Below are 27210 nucleotides of genomic sequence, written 5' to 3'. Positions count from 1 at the left end.
ACTAACGAAATATGCGTTAACATGAATAAACCATTCATCAACTATCTGATAGTAGACAGAAACAAGTGCTGGATGTTGCTTCTTGAAAAAAAAAAGAATGGTCTCGGTAGACTTAGTGATTGCAAATGAAATGATTTTTCCAATTAAACAGAAAAATATCAAACAGGATTCCCAATAAAAGAATCATTTTGAATTTTACATTTTGTATCAGATGTAAACATGTAAATATGAAGCGCATCTGAAAGTTCGGAAACATTGACCATATTAGTTAAATCTATCAGAGGATTCTTTGGAAGCATAGAACGCAATCAAAATAATGGCAGACACGGTTTTATTCAGTCTGTTCAGGAGAGGTAATGGAATGTGCAAAAGTCCTTACGCCCACTTATCACTGGCTTAAATGGAATTCTGTCACAGTAAAACTGAATAATCTTCGTGATACCAAAGTATCAGAAAATATAACAACGCTAAGTCCAAGTACTGGGAGACATATACCAGTCGCAACACGGCACTAAAAGACAGACTACTGATATGATTGTTAATAAAATCTACTTGTCAAGAAGATCCTTTGGAAGCGTAGGACGCATACCAATCAAAATTATAGCGGACTCGGTTAAATTGAGTCTGTTCTTGAGAGGTGACGGAATGTGCAACACCCAAAAAGCCATGCAATGACATTAATTTTAAGTTTTGCGTAACGTTCAATACCTTTATTAACATTTTCTTAATATAATAACAGATCTGCAATTTATGTAAATCTTTGCCACACTATAAATCTGAGAATATTAATCCTCAGGTGGTTAGATTTGATACTGTTTTATTTGTTTTAGACATCACTTAACTATTAGCACCCATAGAGAATAATCCTGAAATCATATCTACTGCTAGCACCATGTTAATTTTAGAAATATTTTCTAGGGTTATCCCTATGTTTATGTTTATAGAAAATATGATCGATCGCTTTCGTTTACAATGAAATCAATCATATGAAAATTACAATGATACACACTTTATGTCTGATACAAATGAGTCTTAGGTCAGATGCGTTTCTGCAATGTGTAAATAACAGAACATTTCTACATATAACCAGCAGAGATGTTAATGAAAGCTAAATTTTCGCGGTCTGAAATGATTTAGATTTGCTTATTTCCGTTTTAAAAAGTACATATTTCTTTAATACGAAACAGTAAAATATAGCACAAGATTAGTTATCACCTAGTCATATTAAAATGTTTTAAGAAATTAATTACAAGAGTTATATCAATTACGTGGTCCCTTTCCTGTTTTTGCCAAACACTTATTGAAATATTGCCAATGCTTTGTATTTATACACTGCAAATTTGAAGTAACAGCACATGTTGCATTGTTAAAAGTCTGCTGAACCACACGTTTTTTATTCAATAACCCATTTCAGTCCCATTTCCAAATTGCATTTTCACTTAGATAAATAGCATATAGTTGTTGAAACGAAGAGGAATACATATTTGGCAAACTGGCCCCGTGTTCACAAAACGTTTTCAGTCTCAGCTGAGTTTGATAATGAAAATTAAACGTCATTTATATCAAAGAGTTTGTTTTAAACACTTAATTTAATATGCTCAACATTATATTTCAATCCTTCATATTTGATGGTCCTGTTTCATGATTAAAGTTACCTTGAAGTTTTTAGTAAAACTGATATTACAATATCAAACTCAAACTCAGCTGAGATCGAAAAATGTTTTTGAACACGGGGCCATGTATTAGTAATTATCATTGATACGAAATATGCTTTATGCATCAGGAGACATCATAATCTACTTCAAATTTAATGTAATGATATTAAAATTGATAGAAATTCAAACAGATAATCTAGTTACATGTTAATGTCTTCTCGAGGTTGCTGTAATTTTGCCTTGTGACGTTCGATCTTCTCTTAGTTTGGGTTTATAAACAATAATGAACGTTGAGTATAAACTTTAAAAAAGTTAACAATCAAAACGACATTGCAACAAAGAATAGTTGCCGATATCATGAAGTAAATGTGTCTTTAATTACTAGAAGTTTTCGTACCCATTCTAATGTGAAGAACAACTCTCAAGGGGATTTATTTTGTTCACCTCTTCTAAAATGTATAAAACTGATAAAAAATTGATTTAGGAGGTTAGATATCGACAGCTCAAAGATATACATCATTTACAAAATAACATCCATAGGGTGGTCACATGTCTAAAACAAACAATCTTATATTTCTATGATGAAGTATCTGGCGTCAGCGCGTCGTGTTATTTTGATGCATTATACATATATGCTTAATAATAGGTTTCGTAAATTGAATATTTATATTTACATACAACACAGAGAGGTAAAGACATATAAGAAGTTTGATATGTATGGTTTTCGTCATACAAAATGCATGCATAATTACTTCCCTGCAAAAAAAAGGATTTTAAAAATGTAATTTTTCATTACCCTCCAGCTGTCTCATTAAAACAAAAAAAAGTGAGAGATTAAATGTCTGTTAGTGGGTGGTATATGCATTTTTGTCTCATAGCATGTTCAATGAAACAAATTTCTCGCTGAGATTCGTTCAAAAAAGTTTTCCCTAAGCCTGTCCACAAACGTATCAGCATAAATCTACCTAAACATACTTACATTGTTAGAGTTGATGAATTATTGGAAAAGGTCGTAGAAGTCTTTGTTACATTTTGTAAAACATAGAGATTATTTTAAAGACTTGACACAAACTGTGTTCGTTATATGGAATTTTTCATCAGCGCAGTGGTTTATAATATAATGCAGAAAAATGCATATTTAAAGCAATTCATATCGACCTATATACAGTTTTGCACGTTTCATAACTTCCTTGTAAAATAATGCCATAAGAGTCAGTGTCTTAGTTTCTTCATACGGTGTTGTCAGACATCTACACAAATATAACCAGGAAACCAATAATATTCGCACTGATAATAAGATATATACTATTGCATAAGAAAAATATAATTTGCTTTATTATACATTTAATTACAGAGACACCACAAAACACCTGTTTATTTCATCGTTAACGATGAAGAGGAACAATGAAGTTATTGATAGAGGATTGCATGCATTCCAGACCCGTCTGTTGCAAATTCTTAATCAGTTTAGCCCAGACAGACAGTGTGAAATTTGGGACATTTGTTAATATATGCTTCACCGTAGACGAGGAAAACAGTGTTAAGAAATAGTTAAAATATTGTTTGCTGGACGAGCTTCAACCTGTTCTGAGCACGAAATTTAATAGGAAACATTCAAATATCACAAAACGTTTGCTGTCAGTTTGTAAAAATCAAATAAACCAAATTATCAATTTATGTAAATTTATACAATCGTTTATTTCCATGATAATGTAATATCAACCGTCTGTATCACTTACACAAGTAACGGTAACATATGTAAATTATAAAAATGCTTGTCAAAAATATAGAAAGCTTAAAAAATACCATACACAATGTACGCATGTATGCTAATGGATTGCATAAGCCAGCATAATAAGAAAAGACAAATTTCATGGACCTAATGAACTGGATATAATTGAGTCTACCACCCTGTTCCGTCAAGTAAGATAAAAGATTCCAGCATAGCTTTCAGTCATAAAGCTGAACACCAAAAATGCCTTGTGTCTAAATGCTGCCGGACCATTACCTTTTCTAAGTCAAGGCTTTTATTCTTGCAACGAAAACAAAAGGAAAATCGCCCTGCATCACTACTTTGTGAAATTTGTAATTCCAATAACCGTCAGGTTGTACCTTTAAGTTAGCAATTTACTGACAACCGTTGACAATAACGCAGACCTAACGAGTAAATGCGATCTAATTCAACTTGTAGTTGCATATAAAAAGGAATATGTGATAGATTATTAACATGTCGTTATACTATGATTATAAACATAATATTGTTTTTTATTAATCTTCAGTTTTTGATCCGCCTACCTCATTCTGTCCTAATTATCTAACTAAATGTACATGGATTTGTTTCGGTTTGACTTTGTATTTTACTAACATTATGAAGCTTTGTTCAAACGTTAACACTTAAATGGAATGATCATAAAGACAAATACGTGTTTGAAAAATACGTGTAATTCCATCACCTGTGCAATAGAAAAAAAAGATGCCAGAGCATTTATCAAATGTCAGACCGGATTTCAATTTAGAGGAAAACTGAGATGAAATGGAAGTTAGACGGAATCAGATCGTAAAATGTGTAATTAATTCAAGTTCCCAGTCTCATTAGTTTGCTAGTAACACAGGATATCGTGTCAGAGGTGCATAGACATTCAAATGAAGATGTATGATTTTTTAATAACATCCAGCCGGTACAGGTTTATCACATTTTATATTTGGTTAATATCGAATCCAAAACAAACTTCAATTTGAGGAAATGTTTGTCTTTGTTAGACCCCAAATCTTAGAAAGTTTGTCAATCACATATTAAGAATTATCTTGCAAATACAAGAAAGGTTCATGTTCCGCCATTAAAAGTCCGAAATCGGCATTATCGGTTCTAAATGAAGTACAACCAAATCTGTGCTACTGAGTTAGCTATTGTAATGCTCCCGTCTAGGTAAAAACAAACCGGTAAGGATGTTAAGCTGTGTGATTTTTGTTTCTGTGTATTTAATTGATGTTATCAATCATTAAGTACATGTAGCTATCACTAAAAGGTAGAAATCGTGTCAGAAATTATTACTGGTTTTGCTTGAATTATGACATTTAACTTTTTTTTACCCAATCCAGTCGACTCTCGTTTATCCTCTTTTCATTCTTTAAAAAGGCGGTAAATAAAACACATTGCAGCAACAAAGATTTGCTGATATCGAATGATATTTTTATCAGACAATTTATCAGATTTTGTTTTGTTTCCAGACGCTCTTCAGTGATTGACTGCTTGAACAGTCTTCTTATCAAAATCCAACTTTAGGTTAAGGCGAAGCAGAGGGCATAAGGCGTGTTGTACATTTGTTTAACTCTCATGAACTGTCTCAGTCAAACCGAGTTTGCTATTAGTTTGTCTGGTTGTGTCTTATGCTTCCGAATAATCTACCTATTTATGTAACCAACTACAAATTCAGTCCGTGTTGGCTGTACAAAGTATCACAATCCGTCCGTTCTTGGACTGTGATGATATACTTTCTTGTCCTTTGGAATGCTTCTGTATAATAATAAAGTTCCACATAGCCAGTGCTAGGAGTATGTGAGTAGTGTGAACGTCAATTAATCGCTCATATGAGCAGACTCAATGAAATCGAGTCTGCTATTTATTTGTTTTGCTGCGCTCAACGCTTTCGAAGCACTTCTAATAGATCAAATAATTCATATGCACCTAGTATTGAGAAACAATTATATTATCATCCCTTACAATGCAAGAGTGTTTTTTTAACTATAGAGTTCAAGTACCCGTAATAAGTTTTGACCTCATTTTAAAAATGTAAATGGTGTACACACTTAGTATATAAGTGAATTTAATGGTTCCCTTTTTCAGAATGTATGTAAATGCATACATCATTTGATGGAGGCAATAACGACTGACATACTGAAGAAACAGACGGTCCATATAAGTGTCCGCGAACTTTTATATATTTCTAGTAACCAAATCGAACGATTCAAATCGGAAAAAACTGATTTGGAAAAAAGGACAAGAATTACACACAATAACTGTAAAATGTAATTGCAGAAAAACTGGATCAGCTTTTTAAGCTAATTTTAGTTTTTTTACAGACGCTAGTTATCTAAAACATTGGTCATAAAGGTCATAAATATTAATGTCCGTAGTAATTATTCCTAGCAAAAATGACTTACATCCGCTATACTGATCATGCGTAACAGCAATGCTGTTGGGTTGAGAAAGGTGGATGCTTCGGAAAAGTTGTTGGCCATCAACAAAACTAATGCTAAATGACGCATATCTTTTCTCCTACAGTCAATTAGGCTACAAAATGTCGATGTGACATACAGTCCAGTTAAGAAAAACAAACAAACAACACTAGGTATGTGAGCCTCATATTTTTTAGTGTTCCATCCAGTGTTTTTCATTTAATACTAATAATCGTAACGCTTTAGTATTTTTGCGCTACACCTTGCTATGATAATGTACCTTATCATATACATATCATTGACAAAGCGTTCATTACAACTTTGCAAAAACTCAAATAGTCTTTCTCAATAAAATGAGCAAACCAATTGTGCCGTTATAATGTCACAAAACTGTATCAAAATAACAATCAATGCATATTTAATACCGTACTAACGATATAAATATAGTATTAGAACCAATTATCTGTATAACAATATGTTTAACTGTAATAACACCAAATATCTTATAAGGACCATTACACGTTATTTAGTGAAGAGGAACAATGCACTAATGATATGATGCTTCCAGTCAGTGTAAAATTTGGGATGTGTGTCGAATGTAATGTTTAGATAATATGAAATATGTCTTAAAACTTAAAGAAGCGGTGACAGTATTATGTTTTCTGTGTAAATTTAAATATTGTTTTATATATTGTTTTATTTCTCTGAGAAAGTCGTTTAATAGAAAATAAAAACACCTTATTTGAGTGTTACTGAAAACATTGGCACTATTGTCCATTTTCATGTCGACAAACACGGTATATTTCTCAGCATCTGTTATTCACCAATAAACCTGCCAACAACGTTTGTTAGATAATTTAAAGGGTTTAATTATTAAACTTACAAATTGACTTTCCTTTCACTCTTTGATTTACCTCATTCTGGCCTAATTACGGAAGAGGATACGGCTTAATTCCAGCTACACATTGCATTTCTCCCGCATTATGAGCTGATGTATTAATGGAAAATGTTGATAAGTTTATTCTGGCAGAGTTTATCAAACATAAGCGTTTGAAATGAGGACAGACATACAATTTATAAACTGTGAGGAAGAAAATGCTTGAAATTATCATATAAAGATAGAAATCATTCTTACCGTACAATTTTAATGTTACTACTGTGGCAATTTCACTAACCTGAAGTAGTGTTCGTGGTGTCTGGATAAGTTAACAGGTGTTTGAAGGTAACAACGACTTTCGGCTGCTGTTTAATCTAGCACGTAATTTAATCTTCAGCAGTTTGCTTTTATACTGAGTATATTTCAAGATATACAGAGGAATGCATTCTGGAATTTATAATTAATTATAATATATTAATTATAATAATTGATGCAACTGAGAAGAAGAAAATATTGAACACGATACACATGTACTTATCAATACCTGGAAAGTAAATTATATGTTTAAATTTTTTTATAATCATTTATCGCTATAACTTATATACTGTATATGTATTTCAGTTGTTAATGATAAATCCAAATAGTTCAGTGAAACGTTCTTAATATATTTCAGGCTGACTTATAGATAAAGTCTTGATTTTATGCATTCTGACTGGTCTGGTTATGCCAGTTGTAAAATCAGAACCTTTATGATGTTTCTTTCTTGAAACCAAAAACTGAACTCTCTATGAAAAATAAAATTCTGATGCACCAAAATTTATACAAGCATACAATTATTTCAGAAACATTGACAGATATTAACATAAACGTTTTGTTATTATTTATTTATTGAACAGTAAGTTGATCGAGTGTAAAAAAAAAACTCAAGATAAACAGTCGATTTACTTGGAGTTTAGAACAGAAGCCACCATCCTGACGTATTTAAAAGCAATGTTTTTGAGACGAATGCAAAGGTGCTATGAACAATCGAAAACTCTGTAAGTTATACTCAAGTATTTGTCCTAATTAATTAAAACTTTACCTCCACTATCAAAGTTTGAAAGTCGTCATATGACCTAAAATTTGGTCGCTGCGACGTAAACCCAACGAAGAACGATAACACACAGACAATAAACTAATTGCTAACAAGAAGAAGAGCAAATTGTATTTGCCTCGATGTTTAGCTATATTAAAATCACCACAATACATCTGTTAGGATCATCATTACCAATAGACGTCCTGTGATGAAGAGGAACAATGCAGCTATTGATGTAAGGAATGCATTCATTCCAGATCCAATTGTTGTGAATTCTTTATCAGTTAGTGTAAAAGTTAGGACGTATGCCAATAGCCTTAGGATATAAAACTGAGTTGGAGATCAGTCCCAAAACTTCAGCCTCTGATTAGTTGAATCAGAACTCAGTTTTTAAACTGATTAATTGCAAGGTGACATTTTGAAAGTAGCACCGAGTTTTGATTCATCATCTTGTAATTGAACAGTTTATATTACAGACTAGGAATGCTTGTTGTAGAAACAGTTAAAAATGGAAATATATGATTCCGTTGCTTGATACACTGTTGATTGTATTTACTCTAGCAAGGGTGCCCTATAGGAAAGAAAACTACTACATGTAATTTGACTATCACAGGAATTTTATTTATTTATCTATTTATTTATTTATTTGCTTTTTTTCCAAGCGAGGCTATCGCGTCAGTTAAATTTAACTATATTTTCTCTGCAGCAAAATTGAATGCCTATTTTCATAACCGTTGCTATAAAGCTATGTTGAACAAAACTATTTAGTTGGTATCTCATAATCTTTATTATGGACTTGCATTAGCTGTATGATATCAGTCTACAGTTAGTATATCTAAAAATTGATTTCATTCGACTGATTTTCATAATTATTAAAAACTGGTCTATACTTTTAGCTCTGAAATTAGTCATTTGTAATTCAGTTCCCTAACTTAGTTTTTAAAATAACTTACGTTTGTAATTTCATAATTCACTGAAAACTTAATTAAGCCAAAAAAAAAAAACTAAATATAATCTATTACACAGTCTCAGTTGATCTACAGTAAACAAACCGGCAACCATGACTAATATATCTAATGTGTTTCTTTAATAATAATGATTTGACATCATTCTCAGTTTTTGTTTTGCCTATTTCATTCTGGCATATTTACTACAAAGGTTATGGCGTAATTCCAGTTATACATTGCATTACCCTCGCGTTATGACTGCTGGTGTTATCATAATGAAAAGTTTATTCTGACATAGTTAATAAAACCTACACAATTTTCCAAAGAGGAAGAAAATAGTGTTCATATAATACAATTCTGCAACTTGAGATAAGACAATCTTGAGCAGTTACAATTCCTGAAACTTACAGGAAGCAAATATTGAACATATGATACAAAGACAAGATATATCAGCGCATGGTTTGAAATTGTGAATCATAATTAATACTATTTGCTTATCATTGGCTGAAGGTTTTTATTCTATATCAATGTTAACGATGTAGAAGTGTTTATTGTGTTACCAACAGTAACGTTTCTAAGCATAGAAGTGTTGCGTTAATGTTGAATTGTACCACAGTTGTTGTTTTCTATGTATTTGTATTTGATCTTTTGTCACTAAATGTAATGTAATAGAGAAAATTTATTATTACACTTGATGGAATAAAGTTTCAATAATGCAACTAAAATATGTGCGCATATAATTGTTTTATGGTTTCCTTTTCAAATTAAATAAACCATTGCCATATTATTTCATCTTGTAACTATTTCCCGACATTTATAACTCTTTAAAGACCCAGAAATGGTTAGAATTATAATTTACTTGAATGACATTGTACGAACGAAGATATATACTATTTTGTCTATAAATTACAACCAAACCTCTTTTATCTCATATGATTTTCGTTTAAATACGATACATCGAAAACACATAACAGTCATAAAGATTTGCTGATGTCAATCTTTATCGTACAATTAATCGAACATTTTGTTTCTGTTTCAAGACGCTCTGCAGCGTTTAATGTCTTTAATGGATTATTTTACCAAAATTTAATATCCGATATTGACATGTATCAAGTAGTACGTAATGTAATTGTTTCTTCCTTTCTTTCAAAAACTATGTTCCAGCAGTTTTTTGTCACACATTTAATACGCGTAATATACAGTCTGAGAGTAGTTCTGATGCTTTTTCAGTCGAGAAAAGAGTGCTTTACACAATAAATAAATGTATTTCATAAAGGACATACCATTCATTTAATGACATTTTCAATAAACAAACGTTCATCTTAAGATAATTAGATATAAAAAGCAGACAATGAGGTGATCATTTTTAAAAATAAATGAAGTGTTTTATTGTTTATTAAAGTCTAATCAAAGTACACAAATCAATATTAAAGACATGATAAATGTTCTTTGCCACTCTTAAATAGAGTTATAAGAGACTACTAAAACATAATATAATACTATCACAGTTTTCAATAATTACAACACATTTAAAATAATAATTCAAATTAAAAGCCGCTTTACATTCTATATACATATTATGTATATATGCATGCATACATACTTATGTATTTATACATTTAAACCCGGAATTAGAATAACAAGAGGGATTTAGTATGTAATAAATATTACACAAAATGTACTACATGTTACAGATAGTGAGGCCAAAGCTATATTATTTAATAGGATTTAATATTATGCGTTTACTAAAAGCAGAAAAAGTCATAACAAAAGCCCCGAGTTTATTCATTCATTTGACAAATTGAATTTATTTAGAAAGAATATGAATTGTTGTAATAATTTTGAACAACGGACGCTATACTAATTTAAGTAGGAAACCGCAAGGCCAATGGAAATAATTAAATAGGTAGCTTTTGAAAGAAATCAGCTAACTGTTATACAAAAATTTTCAGGACACCCACTGTGCATATAACAATAATACATGACATTTGCTTTAAGTTGATTATTATACACGACTATTTATATAATATAGATGTTTCTGGCCAAGCTATGAATTTCAACTTAACTGTTATTATCATAAATCCGTAATGTAATGTAAATGGTAGTAAATTAAAAAATTAAATGTACAAAAAGGGTAAAATATCTTCGCAAAATTAACAAAAAAATAATAATAGCGTATACACCCGCCATCCAATATTTCTAAAAAAGATTAAAAATCTACTTCGAGTACTTAGGCACGGAGTCATAATTTTTATATTAAAATGACTAAGTATGTATTACTTTAAATAAACGGACGTAATATACAAATGATAAAAAGAAAACGCAATGATGTTGATCGCATAAGATGTAAACTTATTAAAAGAATTTTGAAGTAGTAATTAGATATATCTGTTATGAATGATCATTTATATGATCTTTCTGTTTACTATTTATAGTCATATTTATGGATATGATAGAAGTGTATAGACCAGCTAGAAATCTAAGATCAAATAACACGTTGTCTTTTGTTTTATCCAAGACTATACCCGTGATGTATTCCGATTGTGGCTTTTCGTTCACTGCTCCTAAGCCTTGGAACTCCTTTCCTGTTAAAATTAGGGAAGCTGGTACACTCGCTGCTTTTAAAAGCCTGATAAAAAACACACTTCTTTCTGCAACATTTCGTAAAATTTTCATATCAAAGGGCAGAACGGTATTTTAAAGTCATTTAAGGTTTTTATATGACTTTTTACTTTTGTGTATAATGTTTGTCTTGTTTGTTTATATCTATATTTTATATATTACTGTTTTAACAAAGTAAAAATGCAGCATTGAATTTCGTAATTGTTTATATGGAAAGAGTGCTTTATAAATGTGGTTTAATAATAAAGATAATAATAAGGACTATATTTTTTTAAATATGTCACACCTTTTCGTAGACTTTTAATTGTTTATAGTCTTTGGCCATTCTGAAATGTCCCAAATCCTAAGTGCAAATCATGTGTGAAATCCATTCAGTTTATCGGGGGAAGATCGGTCGTTTGGCAAGTTGTCGTTGATGAGGTAGCGCACAACCGTCAGGACAAAAGAGTCCGCAGTCGTCAAGCATAAAGTCCGCTAACCATCCATTCTCGATAGTCGGCATCCACCCAGACTAAAAAGTCCTCAACTGTCCTGTCTCTTTTAATAATCCAGACTCTACAGCCTTTATCCGTCTAAGTATTCCGCAACCATCCAGGCTAAACAATCGGTATACTAGTACATTAACCGTCGGTGTCATTTAATCCAGTAAAGCAAATCGTGTAAACATGACCAGATCTAGGGGTATGTTAGAACGCTTAGCATAATCATCAGATACGGAGTGTTTTTCTATCAATATTATTTGCAATGTGGTCGCCTTTTTTATGTTACACCTTGTGATGATAAATTACCCTTATCATAAAACCTATCATCAAGGTATAATTTATTACAGTTTCTGCAAACCCTCTGTGGCACATAAAAACATATTTTCCCTCATCAGCTAATAAATCAAACTAATATTTCGGACAGTGCCTTCACCTAGGATAAAATATAAGCATCTTTAGGCTATGTGGTTTACAGTGTTTGATTATCTTTTAGGGCATTGTAGTGCTGCAAAGATTACACAGAGGTAGAAATAGAAGTGCACTAAAGTTGATTACAATTGTATAAGACGAGCTCTTGATAGATACAGCTGCTTTTTTGCTACGAGTGTAACAAAAGAATTTCATTTATAATATGTCAATGTTTGAATATAATTCTCGTCTTAAGTGCCTTTCTGAAATTAAATCTCATAAAATATCAAAACTAGTTAAAATTCTTTGATCAGTGATTGTGTTACATATTCAAATGCAACTGATTAATTGATTAATTGAGTAATTATAATGATGAACTTCGGTACCCTTTAGTAATTACCCTTCTTTTTATCAGTGGACTAGGAAATAATAAGTTGAGGCTGCACAGATAATTTGAAACAGAATACAAGGAAGAACACTATATTTGTAAAATAAGTATGCCTTATCCCCACAGATCTGCACTTTCAAAGTTCAGAAGTGGCGTTGCTCCAGTCCGCATAGAAACAGGCCGATATAAAAATCTGACCGTACAAGACAGAACCTGTCCATTTTGTAAAGTCTGTGTCGAAACTGAGTTGCTTGTCTTATTTTCTTGCCCTATATACACAAATATAAGAATAGGTTTATTCAACGAAGCTGAAAGCCTCTGTCAAAGATTTTCTCTGCTGGAAAATATAGAAAAACTGAAATTTCTTTTCACTAACGAGAAACTAATAAGAACAGTTGCCAAAACCTGCTATGATGATTTTAGTTCAAAATATAGAAATAACCTTTTATATAACAAGTAAGTTTGTAAAATACAATAGTGTTTATTCCTTTCACTTTTATCAAATAAAGTAATTACTTTAATGCTGTTATAATATCAATCTTGGTGTTTATACAAATACAATATTTGTGCAAATATGACTTCCCAAAACATATACTTAAATTAGAGCTATATGTATTAAGTACCACCTTGCCTCATTCCATCTGAAGTTATTTTAGTACATGTGTATAGTAATATTTTATATCTGTGAGTGCATTGTTAAACAATTAGTGTTATAAACAGTAGCTTTTTACTTAAATAGGGGGCCAGTTCGTTTCACTCAACCCGGGGCACGCCGGTCACGTGGGCGGCAAGAAAAAAAATATCGCCGATTTATCAATAAAACGAACGCTTCGGCGTACGTCAGCCACGAGAGCTGCAGAAACAAAAAAAAAATAAGTTTCCAATTTATTATGATTTTCTCTTGCGGCCTTTTCCAAATAAGTTAGCAAATAGTTCTTGCAGCATGTTTCTACATTTACTGGTATTAATACCCAAATTTTCAAATGTTTACTCGATTTTGTATCGCGAAAATATATGATTTGCCGGTTAGCCTATCTCGCAAGACCGGCGCACATCGGCGTACGCCGGGTAGACCCGGGCAGTGCCGGCAAGCCAAACGAACGCCTAGCCGGTTGTACGCGGCGAAACGACGTACGCCGCAAAAGTGAAACGAATTGACCCATTCATACCAGTGAAAATCATATAAATCGTATTATCACAAAGTTTTAAATTGTTTTTACGTCATTGGGCTCACATAGTTAATCGTTTCATCAGCAATGTCTGTAAATTGTATGTTTTATGTCTATGCCAACGATGTGTACGTACATTACCAATAGTCACTTATAATTCTTTTAAAGAAGGGCCATTATAAACAATTAGACAAAGTGTATTTTTAAAATGTAGTTCATAATTTTATGTAAACTAATTGTACATGAATGAGATTTAAATAAATAAATAAATATAAAGACGTTGTATATTAGACACCTAATTGGCATCCACACGTAAAGGGATAAATGGACAATCAAACAATGATGCGGACAATTAATCAACAACACATTTATGCATTAAAGATAAATCATTGTCAAATGAAATATCAAAACAAAGGAAACACTGATATTTGTGTGTTGCTTTTTTATTCACACTGTACCTATTCCGAAACGAACGTGGTATTTCACTTTATAGTGCATTTTACAGAATTGCGTAAGCATATAAAACATTTTCCTAACAAAAACAATGTTGTAGTGTCTCTAAAGCAATCATGCAATTCTGAGGTAAATGAAATGCATGCATCTTTGTTGACCAGACACGGATATTCGTAACAATATATAAAAAAAGTCCGCGGTAATGTATATCAAAATCTTAAACCAATTAGCGATGTAAATTGGCTGGAAACTTGCGTTCGAATCGAGTCATGATAACTCCTTCTTCCTCGTTATAGTGTACGCAATGTTCGTAATACGCATACAAAAGTTGTTTATCTCGTTTCGCAAGTTTAATATTAATATGAACAAGTCCTTTTGGAACTACTGAGAGTGACTTCAAGGTGTTATATGTTAAGTATAATAACAATTTGCTAAAATATATATCATTCAGAAAAAAAAGTATTGTTACACATTTTATAACCTGCCCTAATTGAAAAATACTAAATACACCATTAATGGCTAATATAAAATCCCATATGAAAATATCTACAGCCAAAGAATATAACTATTAACGAGAGTTTCTAAAAAGTCTTTGAACAATATGTCCTCTAAGGTTTTAGTCATATATTGATGGTGTCAAAAGTAATAATAACTGTATCGATTATTTTTATAATGACAGCAAAACACAAGATAAAATATATCGTGTATATACGTAGGAAGCAGTTATATCTGAGCATACACTTCTTATACTTCAAATGCTGAAAATGCACAATTATAGTCATGAACAGAATTTAATGAAATGACTGCATAATTTGTTAAGTTTACTCTTATGTATCATCGTCAGTTTATAGTTGATATATATCTTAAAATATCAAAACATCAAATCAATTGTTATAGTACTTGTCAGTGTTGCATATATCCTCTATTTCAAATATTCTTTTAATAATAGCGCAATAAATATTGTTTGAGAGAATTTTTCGTGACGGACCATAAAAGCCTGCTTTAAATATTTTTCATATTATTTAGACCTTCATGTAGGAATTATGAAAATGATGATATTTGTGAAACAATATCCATCCAAGTATTTTAAAAAATATATACTTTAAGAATTATGTATTATACTTTTAAGCAATCACAGATTGAATATTTTAATTATTCATATAATTTTTATGTACGTAAATTATTAGTATCCTCTTAATAGACTAGTATGTTTAGTATGCAATACAAATCTTAAAGTACTTACATTTACACCAGATGACGTCTCTCTCGTATAGCCTCAGCAACGTACTCCAAAATAAATAAATTCCATTTCAATTCACAAACACAGACAAAAGTCTCAGCACTTAACAATATAAATTATAAATAAAACACAATTACATCATAAAGCAAATGCGCTTCAAGCAATACTTTTATTCTCAATCTTAAATATTATTACATCAGAAACGTATAAACAATCTATTAAAGAAATCAAACACTATAAAATCCTTTGCAGAATAACTGTAATTCCTGTTTATAATGATTAGAAAGTAGAAAAAATGAAAGGTAAACAAACAAATTTGTTCAAATGGAAAAAGCACTTGTATAGTGAAACACAGAAGGTTCATTCAGCCTTAGAACCATGCAAATATACAGGTAAAGTGTTTGGTATATTATTAACTGTACCGCGGTATACCTGGTTAAATGATGTATAATATGTTTTCTGAAAACTGTTAATAATTGCACATGATGAAATGCTTTTTAGTTTTACGAGTGATTGTTTGTTGATACTAGACTCGTGGTTTCAATCAAGGTCACGATGACAAGGACGTTGTGGTTACTGTACAGAAGTGGGTTTTGAACAGCATCAACTGGAAATGACTACGTCAAATATATTAGAACTCCACTTCCTAAATTTTACGAAAAGAAGCAACAAGTAATAGTCGACAACTGATATCTCTGATTCATTCTGTCTACTCATTTCATACAGTAGACTTGAATATACATGTAGCAACATTTTGTTTCAGATCATTTAAATCTATACATGTTTATACCATACACCTAAAATGAATATGTATCTATATATACATTGAATTGACTCGGTAATGCCAGAGGGACAGAATATATAACACTGACCCTGTGTAAGAGGAGACGTTTAACATCAACCGCATGTCAAGACCGCTTTTGTGATAGTTGATAAAATGTATAAGACGATTTGAAAGCATTGAAAAAAAGCAAACAGAAGGTAGGTTACATGTTAGCATAAGTATTTTATCAAAACAATTCAGTTACAGACTACAACAATTTGTTCTATGTTTTCCCTTTTGCAAGTAAAACGTTACATGGGAATAGAAATTTCACTGTATGACATTTAAAAGTGCTTTAAACGACGTAATCAGTGTAATTTACTTTGACATTATGCAATTAATGATATGTCAAAGGAAAATATCTATTTCATTGGCTTGAACTGAGCAACAAATCTTGATTTGATATTTCTCCAACTGGATTAGATGCTCTTCTAACATCAAAAGCCAACAAACAATAGGCACAAACGCGGTACCTTTTATACTTGGATGTATTTCATGCATTATTAACAACAAAATGCTTCAACTACTTTTAATAAATGATTTCTCTATCTTTATTAAAAGTTCTCAGTTCACAAACATTTGCTCCAAAAAGTCATCAAAGCCGAGAGTGGAGATAAAATTAATACAAGATAATGCTAGGAACATTAGATATTCACACCTGTTGGTTCATTTGGATTTACTTTTATTTAAATAGACATTTAATATAATTGATTAATGACTTTTTATAGAGCAATAATTATTGGAAACGCTAGAATTATATCAGCATGCGGTCTATGATGTTGATATGAATGTGTATGCATATGTATTTCATTATAACGCACTTTTCGTCACTTGTTTTTGCAAACATGTTGCTTATTTCTACGGCACACTCAGATGTTATAAACATACTGAAAAGGTTCTTAGATATTTTATAATTATATTATCTGTACTAATGTAACGCGTGAACTCCATGCTGATGCCTCCAGGTTTAGTTAAACTCGTGCACATTGCTGACGAGTTTAAAAGATAAGGCTGAATGTATATAATTATTATTATGACGGTTTTATAATCTTTGATCGCCTAATTGAAAGAAAGAGTATGTCTGACATGACCAGTGATACATGTATAGCCAATCTATTTTGGAATGCGATTAATGAAAAACAAAAAAGCTCACTTTGAAAAACATTGAAAACACATGTGTTTTACTTTAATATCTACCGTCCAAGAATAATGCTGTTTTTCTTGTCCATTTAATGTACATGGTGACAATTATGTTACTGTCTGATAAAACAAAACTGAAAATAACGACAAAAAATTATTGACTGAAATTCAAGACCCAACGCAAATGTCTTCAAATACATGCAACAGATCATTGAAATTACTTCCGAATATTTGAAACATGTCTTATATCAGAAATAATATTGAAATTTATAGGGTTTAGGAAAATAACAGATTAAAGGCTAACATTAATTAATGTTATAAGCATATTATATTAAGCTTATCAGCTATTTCAACTGCACTGGCACTCTAAATCGCAGTTTTTTCCGTTATCCGATGACGTCATTGAGAAATATAAATATAAATTGATTGCTGTGTGGTTTCTACAAGAAATTAGGTATGAATTGTTTAAACTGTGCAGGCGAACAATATTTTTGTTGATGATAAATCTAAGAACAAAATGTACTATCTCACGTGCCAGTATCTAATTCGCATCATCGGTTAATCTTAGAACACATCTATCAATTTATAATAAGGCCATATATCACAAGAAAGGCATTTACTGCCCCTCGTTTATGCTCGCTTTAAATGCGTCAGATTATTTTGATATAATGAAAACATTTTTTTTCTAATTAGGTTCTAGTAGGGTTTTTTTTTAGGCTGGGAAGAAGAAAATCTCCTGAGTCATCAGAAGTGTATTAATAGTGATGTCTAAAATAGTGCAAATATTTTAATATTTTATGACATATAAATATATGTTGATTTAATCATATGTGACTATGTAAATGTTGTAAAAACGAGTACACTAATTGATAAACGGAATCAGAAAATAAACTTTTGAAAAAATTAAATAACAGCTTCTACTTAAAAGCAGTGATAATTTTAAACCTTTCCTCGCATAATCTACGTTTAAACTAGTCTTAAGGTTGAACACCGCTTAATCAGACTATTCTTTCTTAGTTACACTGCTTGTTCGTTCTGAATACTAATAGTTTAATAGGTTTACGTTGTGTAAACATAAAATACACGTATATATAACTTACGACTTTCATTTTTCCTGAATTCACTATACTTACTTACCAATTGGAACATTTTTAAAGAAAAAATACATAATGACCATACTATTGACAGTACCTCCTGCCTTTCCTGAAGAAGTTATGTAAGTAAACGTATTTTGTAGTCGAGTTTGTGTAGTAAAACTATATATAAGCAAAACCAAAAGTGTATGTTGTGTACTTAGTGGAAGGAACTGAATACAACTTTTCATATTATCGACAATCAAAATTACATTACTTTATAAAACCCTACGATCACGATTTTCAGGTTTTTTGTGGTTTTTTTTTTTCAAAATTAGAATTAGTATTAATACAAAACAGTTTCTCTGATGTTTGTATTACTGAAGAGTTTAAATAAGTTAATAAGTTAATATCCATGATTTATTCGTATTATTTTGTATTCAGATATGGATATTAAAATGACAAAAGTTGTTTTAACTGCTTTGGATATATACTGATTATTTCTTTACACCAGCGGATAATGCCAATTATAAATAATCATACAAACTGAATCAATGCATTGCTTCTGTAACATAGTAGCACAAGTTTACTGCAAACCACATTTAACCTATCCTTGACTGACGCCTAACAAACAAATGAAATTTTTCATGTGCCGATATCTTTATACTATCATTGTTTCGTCCAGAAACAAATTCATCAGGTCATGAAAAGGTGATATAAATCATGAAAGAAGTCTTGTCAGATTATTTTTGTGACTTACTTCAATTAACTACATGTTTTGCTTCTAGTTAGACAATAAAAAGGAAAACAAAATGGCCTGGAAATAATTCCTGATTTTCGTTTTATGCTCATTATTCAAGCTTTGCTTTCGAGCAAAAGAAACCAATCAATTATGATTGTATAAGTACGAGATTCAAAAGCAATTCCGTAAAATAATGAAAATAATCGATGTTTCTAGTCAAACATAAACTAATGAGCATAGACAGAATTAGTTTTGCAATATTTCAGTTTTATAACAAGACTTTCCAAAAACATTTATTGTTTTATCGACCAATTATCAATTAGTAATGAGTCAAATGTATCCATACTTCCTGCATTAAATAACCGACATTGATTGAAATATTGCTAAAAACATTGCATAACATTCTACGTAACTAAAGAGCAAACATGTACCTTAAAATTTGTGATGATAAATGGTCTCAAGCATTCTCATTTAACCCTTAGCCTGCTGGCGGCAAGTGATTCAGCCTTTGCGACCAGTGCAGACCAAGATAAACAGGCTAATCTCGCTATTAAGTCAGTAAATTTTCAGTGAATACCCCTATGATAAACAAGTGGTAGTGCCTTAATTGAATGATGGACCAGTCCATTTTAGAAACTTAGCAGGCTAAAGGTTAAAAGAGCGTGAAACATATTATTTGATAAAAGACACCAGTTACATAAAATTCGTTAATCATTGGCTTATAAATGAACATGACATCAGAAGTTGGGTGTTTATCATCATAAAATAACTCATTGTAATTAATATGTATTGTCAATTGAATAAACGGAATAAAATCAATTAATATGAATAAATAAGGCGTACGGCGTATTAAACAATCAGCACAACTATTGACAATTATTTTGGCTTTAGACATTGAATCATAAAGTGTTTGAAACAGTGTTGCTTTCTGCAGGTCAAAAAATAATTATAATCGACAAACATAAACTAGGGGTAACTTGGTAATATTAAACAAAGTTCACAGATGAAGAGAGAATATTTTTTTCGTGCCCGAGTGATAAAGGTCTTTGAATTCGAACCAGCATGTAATGTCGATTTTCTCCTTCTCTTGAAATAATTTGTATTGATTGTAGAGGACCGTTGCTTGTCTGTGACCATGTGCTCGCTTCGTCCTGAAATGTAATATCCGAAGAGGCCTTTTAAACGCCCGTTTTAGAAAAACGGGACATATGATGTGATGGCGCGTGCGTACGTCTGTCCGTCCGTCCGTCCGTTCGTCATAATCCGTGTCCGGAGCATAACCTTGTAACCACTGAAGGTCACAAATTGAGCTAAAAGGTCAAAACTGTCCATCATATTTTGTATCCGGAGCATAACTAAATAACTATGCAAGGTATTGACTTCAAATTTGGCATTTAGGTAGGTAGTGATGAGACCATGTGACGAGTGCAACAATCTGTATTTTAAGACCCCCAAAAATCATTTAGTTTCTTGCCCTTTCGAATCCTGTCACCACCACCGCGCGCGCGCGCACACACACACACCCTGCTTCACCCTCCATCCCACACCTTCCACCAAAAAAGGTCGTTTTGTTGCATTAAATCTTGCTGTGGTAGTCGCTATAGGACTATATATTAAGTTGCGAAAACATAATGACAAATCGTCCAATCAAGAATTGGACTATCAAACTCTATTTATCTGACATTTTCCGTGGTACAAATGAGTAACATCAAATGTGAGGTATGATCTTAACCTGGCTTACGTAGATCTGGTTAGTAAAGGCTGAAACGATGCGCCGCCACATCGTCAAAATACGAAACTATTTCATCTAAGCATATAGGTGAAGTATGTGGAATGTCTTTTCTAAAAAGATTTAAAAGATTTTAGTTTTTCATCCACAATTATATCTATGTTTCCTTTTTAAACCAAATTTGAAGCAAAATTGGCAACACAAATACTCTTTATTATCACATTAAACATCTCTATGTTTTTATCAAAGGCTACAGAGTGTTGACTTAGCATGGATGAGGTTAGGAGTCAACCGTACTTCTGGCCAACGGCCGTCCCGGGACGATGCCTCGCTGTGGTTTTTTTTCCTGTTTTTTATTCGCTGTTGTTGTTGTTGTTGTGTGTGCGAGTGTGTGTCTCCTGTACGTTCGTGTTTGTGCTGCTGTGGTTGGCGTTGTAGGGAGACTGCGCTTTTTGGAGCTTCCCTTTCCCTGTGGAATATGCATCTTTGCTTTTTACCAATTCCATAAACACCCCTGTCCCTTAATCTGCACCATTTTTGTATTTTGCATATAACTACAATGTACTTGTTGCTGGATTTTTGAAGCTACCCTTCTGCTATATTTTTCCACTACAGTTTTTTTGTTGTTGCGGGACTACTTTGCGATGCATGGCTCTCTGGCTGTGTTGTGGTTGCTCTGTGCTTCCGGAAAATCTACCCTAACTTTCATTTCTACGTTTACAGCTTCACTAATTAAATAACGCGAGAATGTTCTCTGGACAAAAAGCATCCGAAGTCATAATTAAGTAAGACTGGTAAAAGCTTAGGAAATAGCAATAAAGGAGGTTCACACCTGTTGGTACATAAATGATGTTTCTGTGATATGACAAATTAATCTCATTTAATGGAGCAAGGCTAATTTTGTTATTTTTGATGGAAATTTGAGTACAGAAAAGCAGCAAGCATTTTGTTATTTAGGTACTGAATCGAATATATCATGATTCTATTGAGGAATATTTTCAATTATTTCGTTAGATGTATAAGAAAGTTAAGTCGCTTAACCATAGTGCATTTTCAGATGATATCTCATATTGAGTAGTAAAACTAGAATCCCATCGCTAATTGAACAAAATCAGCATGCCCATACATGCACACTGTGAACATAATAAATACACCTTTCTTGAAAAAATATCTTTGAATGTGTAAATGGTATTTTATCAAGAATCTTACTCATCAGACACAAAATAAATAACTTTATAGAGAGGTGTTTACTCATCGGAAGTATTGTGAACATAGGTTATATTGTACTTCAAATATAAAACCTCTACGAATACGTTGAGATACTAGTAAATCATCTATTAAATTATTCCATTACAAAAACATTAGAGTATGAATAATCGACAGACCGCTGACTGGAGAAATATCAAATTAAGACATGTGTGCTCACATAATATAATGGTGATCATAAGCTTGTAATTGCCATAAGAAGTCGAATACTAGTATTAAAGACTTTTTATGTAATGAAAGTCACCAGCCATGTAAAGACAAAGTATCGAAACATTCAATGATAAAAAAAAAAGATATGAATCTGGCAATAGCATCCACATTTATATGTCACAAATGCAGAGACAGCATACTGTGTGATTATAAAATATGTTTCAACTGCATCGCATGTTTAAGGCTCGTTTAATTAAGAAAGCCGATGACGTCAAGTGAGAAAGATAATTTTTATATTGACTGTCAGGCCTTGTCTGCACTACAGTATGTAACATTCGCAGATGAACGATTAATCAATTGATGTTGAACTGACGGGAAAGTGCAATCTTCATTTTATATCAGAGTAATGACTAAACACATCAATCAATCTACAATAAGGCGATATGTTAGATACAAACGCTTTAACGTCTCTCATTTAGGTGCGTTCTATCTTGGTCAAGTTGTTTTTGTGATCGAAAAAAATAGTTTTCCTATTATCTGTTGATTTTTTTGTTTGTATTTCCGAGGTGAAAGGAACCTAACCTGCTGAATTAACATTTCAGCTTTAACTATATACATTTAGAAAAGTGTAATATTTAATCATTATTTACTTTTCTTTATTACTCTTTAAATAAGTCCGCCCGCTTAGTTCAATATGAAAAACGCAGAATTTTTATCGTGGCGACGTTTGTTTTATCCGTTTTATCCCCGAACGGGGCGTATTTTCTCTGTGACGATTGGCTAAAGGACATTGTGACTGAAAGCATTCTCATCGACCTCTGATTTATGTAGAGAAGTTAGCAGTTACTTGCAGAGAACAAGTTTGTACTGGTACAGAATCCAGGAACACTGGTTAAGTTAACTGCCCGCCATGTCATTACTGAAATACTGTTGATAAACGGCGTTAAACCCAAAACAAATAAGAAAACAAACAAACAAACTCTTGAATTATCCTTTAGGTATTTCTTATTTTTGGTTCGTTAATCATGATAACGAATAAAATATGTTCATGGTACCTTCAGATGTAACTGAACTGAAAGCGTCTAGTGACTATAACTGGAGTGTTTTCTATTATGTAGTAAATGCATCACATTATGATAGCACTGATGCTTCATCTGCAGGAGCTAAAGTAAAGTTTGCACGGCACTTAGACATACCTTTCTTTAATTTCTAAGTGAGATGAAATAATAAAGGTTTAGAATCATACAAATTTATGCGAGTTTGTATAACTTTTAAGAATATTCATTTCCATGCAGTAAAAACGTTAGAGTCCCTAAACATCGTGACTACCAAGATAGATCTCATTTATCAATGAAGACACTTTCTTTGCTCTTAAGGGGGCAAGGGACAGTAAATTTGAAAAATCCAAAAATCTTCGTTTTGAGAAATGCCAGGAAAGTGTTGAGCGGATGCATTGCATATACTTGGCAATTCATCATGTGACATTTTCAGCCTGCCGATTCCGTTGTTTCTATGATAAACACGAGTAATACTACGGTTTCAGGACACTAAATTTTGAGGCAAAAAGGGCCCAAAATGCATATTTTGCGCGACCTATACTGTAATATCAGCAAATGACTGACCTAAAACATGTGTATATTTTTAAAGCATGTGATCAGACAAAAGTACCGGCGGAAAGAAAAGTGCCTCATAACCGTTTGCTTTTTCTCAAATTGGAGCTGAATCTGGATGGATGACTGTTTCCATTTTAGAACCGGCCGTCTACGCGGAGCTATGAAAATCGATTCAAACATTTATTCATTTTACACAATAATTACTCGTCCGCAGGAATCCTTAGTTCTATAAAAATCGTAAATAACCAGTTGAATATACATGCCTTAGAACATCGTAAATAACCAGTTGAATATACATGCCTTTAAAATACATCTACTTATTTTATTAAAAAAAACGTACCCGAGCCACAATACGAAACTGGCCCCTTCAACTTTACTATAGAAACGCCCATGCATTATAAGTTTTTCACAGTGGCACGTGATCTCACGGGAAAACAGCCAGTTTAGACTTTTATCATTTGCTCTTTCATCAATCAGTTTTAAATTTTATACAGGTTTTTTTTTTGACGAATTGCTTTCAAATATATCTTATTAACTTGTGTATTAAATATCCCGTCCTGTTACATATATCCATCAAAGTGCCAGTTCGTGGGTGGCTTACTTTACGATGTGTGGCTTTAGTTTCATTTGATTTAATTAATTCTTCCAACTTGATAGGAATCTGATTATTTGCTTTTATGTCGGTCCTCCTACCGAGCCTGCCGATCGTGCTCTGATAAATACTTAAGGGAAAAGTTAATGATTTGTAATAAAGGAAGACGATCATTGGTGGTAAACGGCAGACCGCTGAGAAGGAAGCTTTTTGAAAATACTTATACTTAGCGCACTTATACAACAAAACATATTCTCTTTCTCTTCATATCTGTTGCATCAATTTATATGAATAATGAGGTATAGGGATGGCCTCAAGGAGATTATTAAGCTCTAGCCTATGATTTGTGTGGATAATATTTACAAATGTAATAAAATATCGTGTTTTTATGGGCAAGATGTCAAGATGAAGGTGGGCCGGTGGTCTAGTGGTAACACGCTTGACTATCAATCCAGAGGTTCGGAGTTCGAATTCCAGTCCAGGCACTGGAAATTTCTGAGATGCTCTTGAGTGTATCCCACCTAACTAAGAGGCATGTACTGGTTCTTTCAAGGAAAGACGGCTTCGCGTGTATCAATGCTATACACCGGGCACGTTAAAGAACCAGACTGTCATTTCGCAAAGAGCTAGGCTAAGTTAGCCTGGCAATCCTGTATCTAAAAAGGAAAATAAAAAACAGATTTCTCTCTATCTGTTCTGGGGGCTTTATCTCACTCTGTCCCTGTCAGATCGCTCTGTGTCTGTACTAGTAGAGGATGAATTTCGCGCCCTGTGTGGCTGCGTTTGCTATATGTAAAGCGCCTTTGAACGTGTTTATCATGAAAAGGGCGCTATATAGATCTGATATGATAATATAATAATAATAACGTCTTTGGGTTTTTTGTTTATTATAATTTTATGGTTTAATGTCACTCCGACACAATTGTAGACTGAGTCATGTGGCGACTTTCAGATTTTTTATGGTGGAGGAAGACACGGACGGGCGTCTAGGCGGAACAACCTGTTTCCCGTTATCCAGCTTGATGGGTCTTTCGCAAGTTCGCGTCAAAGAGAGTTATTCTTTTTCATGACTGATAACGTTGTTTAATTAAAAACGTGGCTCGGGCGGTCACTCCTAAAGATGTTATCCAGTTGAACTACTTTAGGATCGCCAGGATTTATATTCAGTAATAGTTCTGACCATTCAAAACACATTATCTTGAATAGTACAAAAACAATGAGAGAGAAAGATAGTAAGTCTTTTGTCTGTCGAATCGTGAAGTTAAAGTTAAGCAAAAATAAAGTAATATACCGGATCGTTTTATCGCGTATAAATTTTATATGCTATTTTTACGTATAAATACAAGTTAAGGAGGACAGTTACTACTTTGCTTATTTAAAATAAATATAAGTTTGCTTCGAATTGCTCTGTAACTATAGCATGGATCTCAGGGTCGTGAGTTCGATCCTCGGGCAGGCCGTATGTTCTCCGTGACGATTTGATGAAAAACACTGTGTCTGAAATATTTCGTCCTCAACCTCTGATTCATGTGGGGAAGTTGGCAGTTGTTTTGTACTGGTACAGAATCCAGGAACACTGGTTAGCTTAATTGTCCGACGTTACATAACTGAAATAATGTCAAAAAAACGGCGTTAAACCCAAAACAAACAAACAAACAAAAAGTTTATGAGCGCATTTATACATCCTTGCTTCTGAGCTAGCTTTCATAGCGGCGTAGAAGGGTTCCTCCTTTAATGTGAGACGTCCATATGCAGTTCCTTAAAATATTTTCAGTCTGTTACATTTACAAATGAAGCTGCTATTTCTTTAAAAAAATAAAGGTTGATAAAAGGTGAATGCTTATCAATGCCGATAATTCGGATTCTTAGAACACCTGATCAAATGAGTACTATATCTTTCATAAAAATGGTAACTCGGAATTGGCAACCCACAGTAGAGGGAGGCTAATTAAGAGAAATTGGCACACGTTTCAAACAGGATGATTTCTGCCGGATCTCTGTATTTCTGTGCTAATTATCCACATCTGAAACGGTAATGTTGTTTCAATTGTCCATTTGATGTCATATCGGATCAATTTATATAAGTAGCAAGGTAAAGAAAATGAAATGTCATTAAATGGGCGTTATACTACTAGTTTCTTCTTGAGGCTAGTTTATGATTATTGTAGATAAATTACTGCAAATATACAGAACGTGAAATAAATATTACCTGGCATCTAAGGCTAATATATTTTCATCAGTCGATGACGTCAAGTACGAATGGGATTAATTCACGGTGTAAGACATGAAAGCTTTAAATGAACCGATTGAAATAGAGAGGATGAACGCTTTAGTGAGTTATGCTGAGCTTGTTAATGCATTCCGTGTTCTTCATCCACAATTCAAAGAACATAATGTAATGCTTCATCCACAATTCAAAGAACATAAAGTAATGCAAACTGTTAAATTGCTGTTCTTTTTCTCGCTTTATTAATAAAATTATGTGCTTTATTATCTGTTTTGTGATGGAATTATAGATGCATGTAAATGGCGCTGTCGTAACTATCTATTGCTAGTGCAATATTGTTGTTATTTCATGACCTCTTCATTA

General features: G+C 32.5%; 1 protein-coding gene across 1 annotated transcript in view; it reads right to left on the bottom strand.

Annotated features, from left to right (window-relative positions):
* The window catches only part of LOC123538982 (innexin unc-9-like), a 403290-nt gene extending 387407 nt beyond the window's left edge, over window positions 1-15883 (bottom strand). Inside the window, exon 1 of the mRNA XM_045323426.2 lies at window positions 15496-15883. The gene's annotated coding sequence lies outside the window, so the exon portion shown is untranslated. The remainder of the gene's footprint in view (window positions 1-15495) is intronic.
* Window positions 15884-27210: the final 11327 nt, after the last annotated feature.

Source organism: Mercenaria mercenaria, chromosome 18 (genome assembly GCF_021730395.1).
Source record: "Mercenaria mercenaria strain notata chromosome 18, MADL_Memer_1, whole genome shotgun sequence".
NCBI lineage: Eukaryota > Metazoa > Mollusca > Bivalvia > Venerida > Veneridae > Mercenaria > Mercenaria mercenaria.
This window is presented reverse-complemented; position numbering and strand designations above follow the sequence as displayed.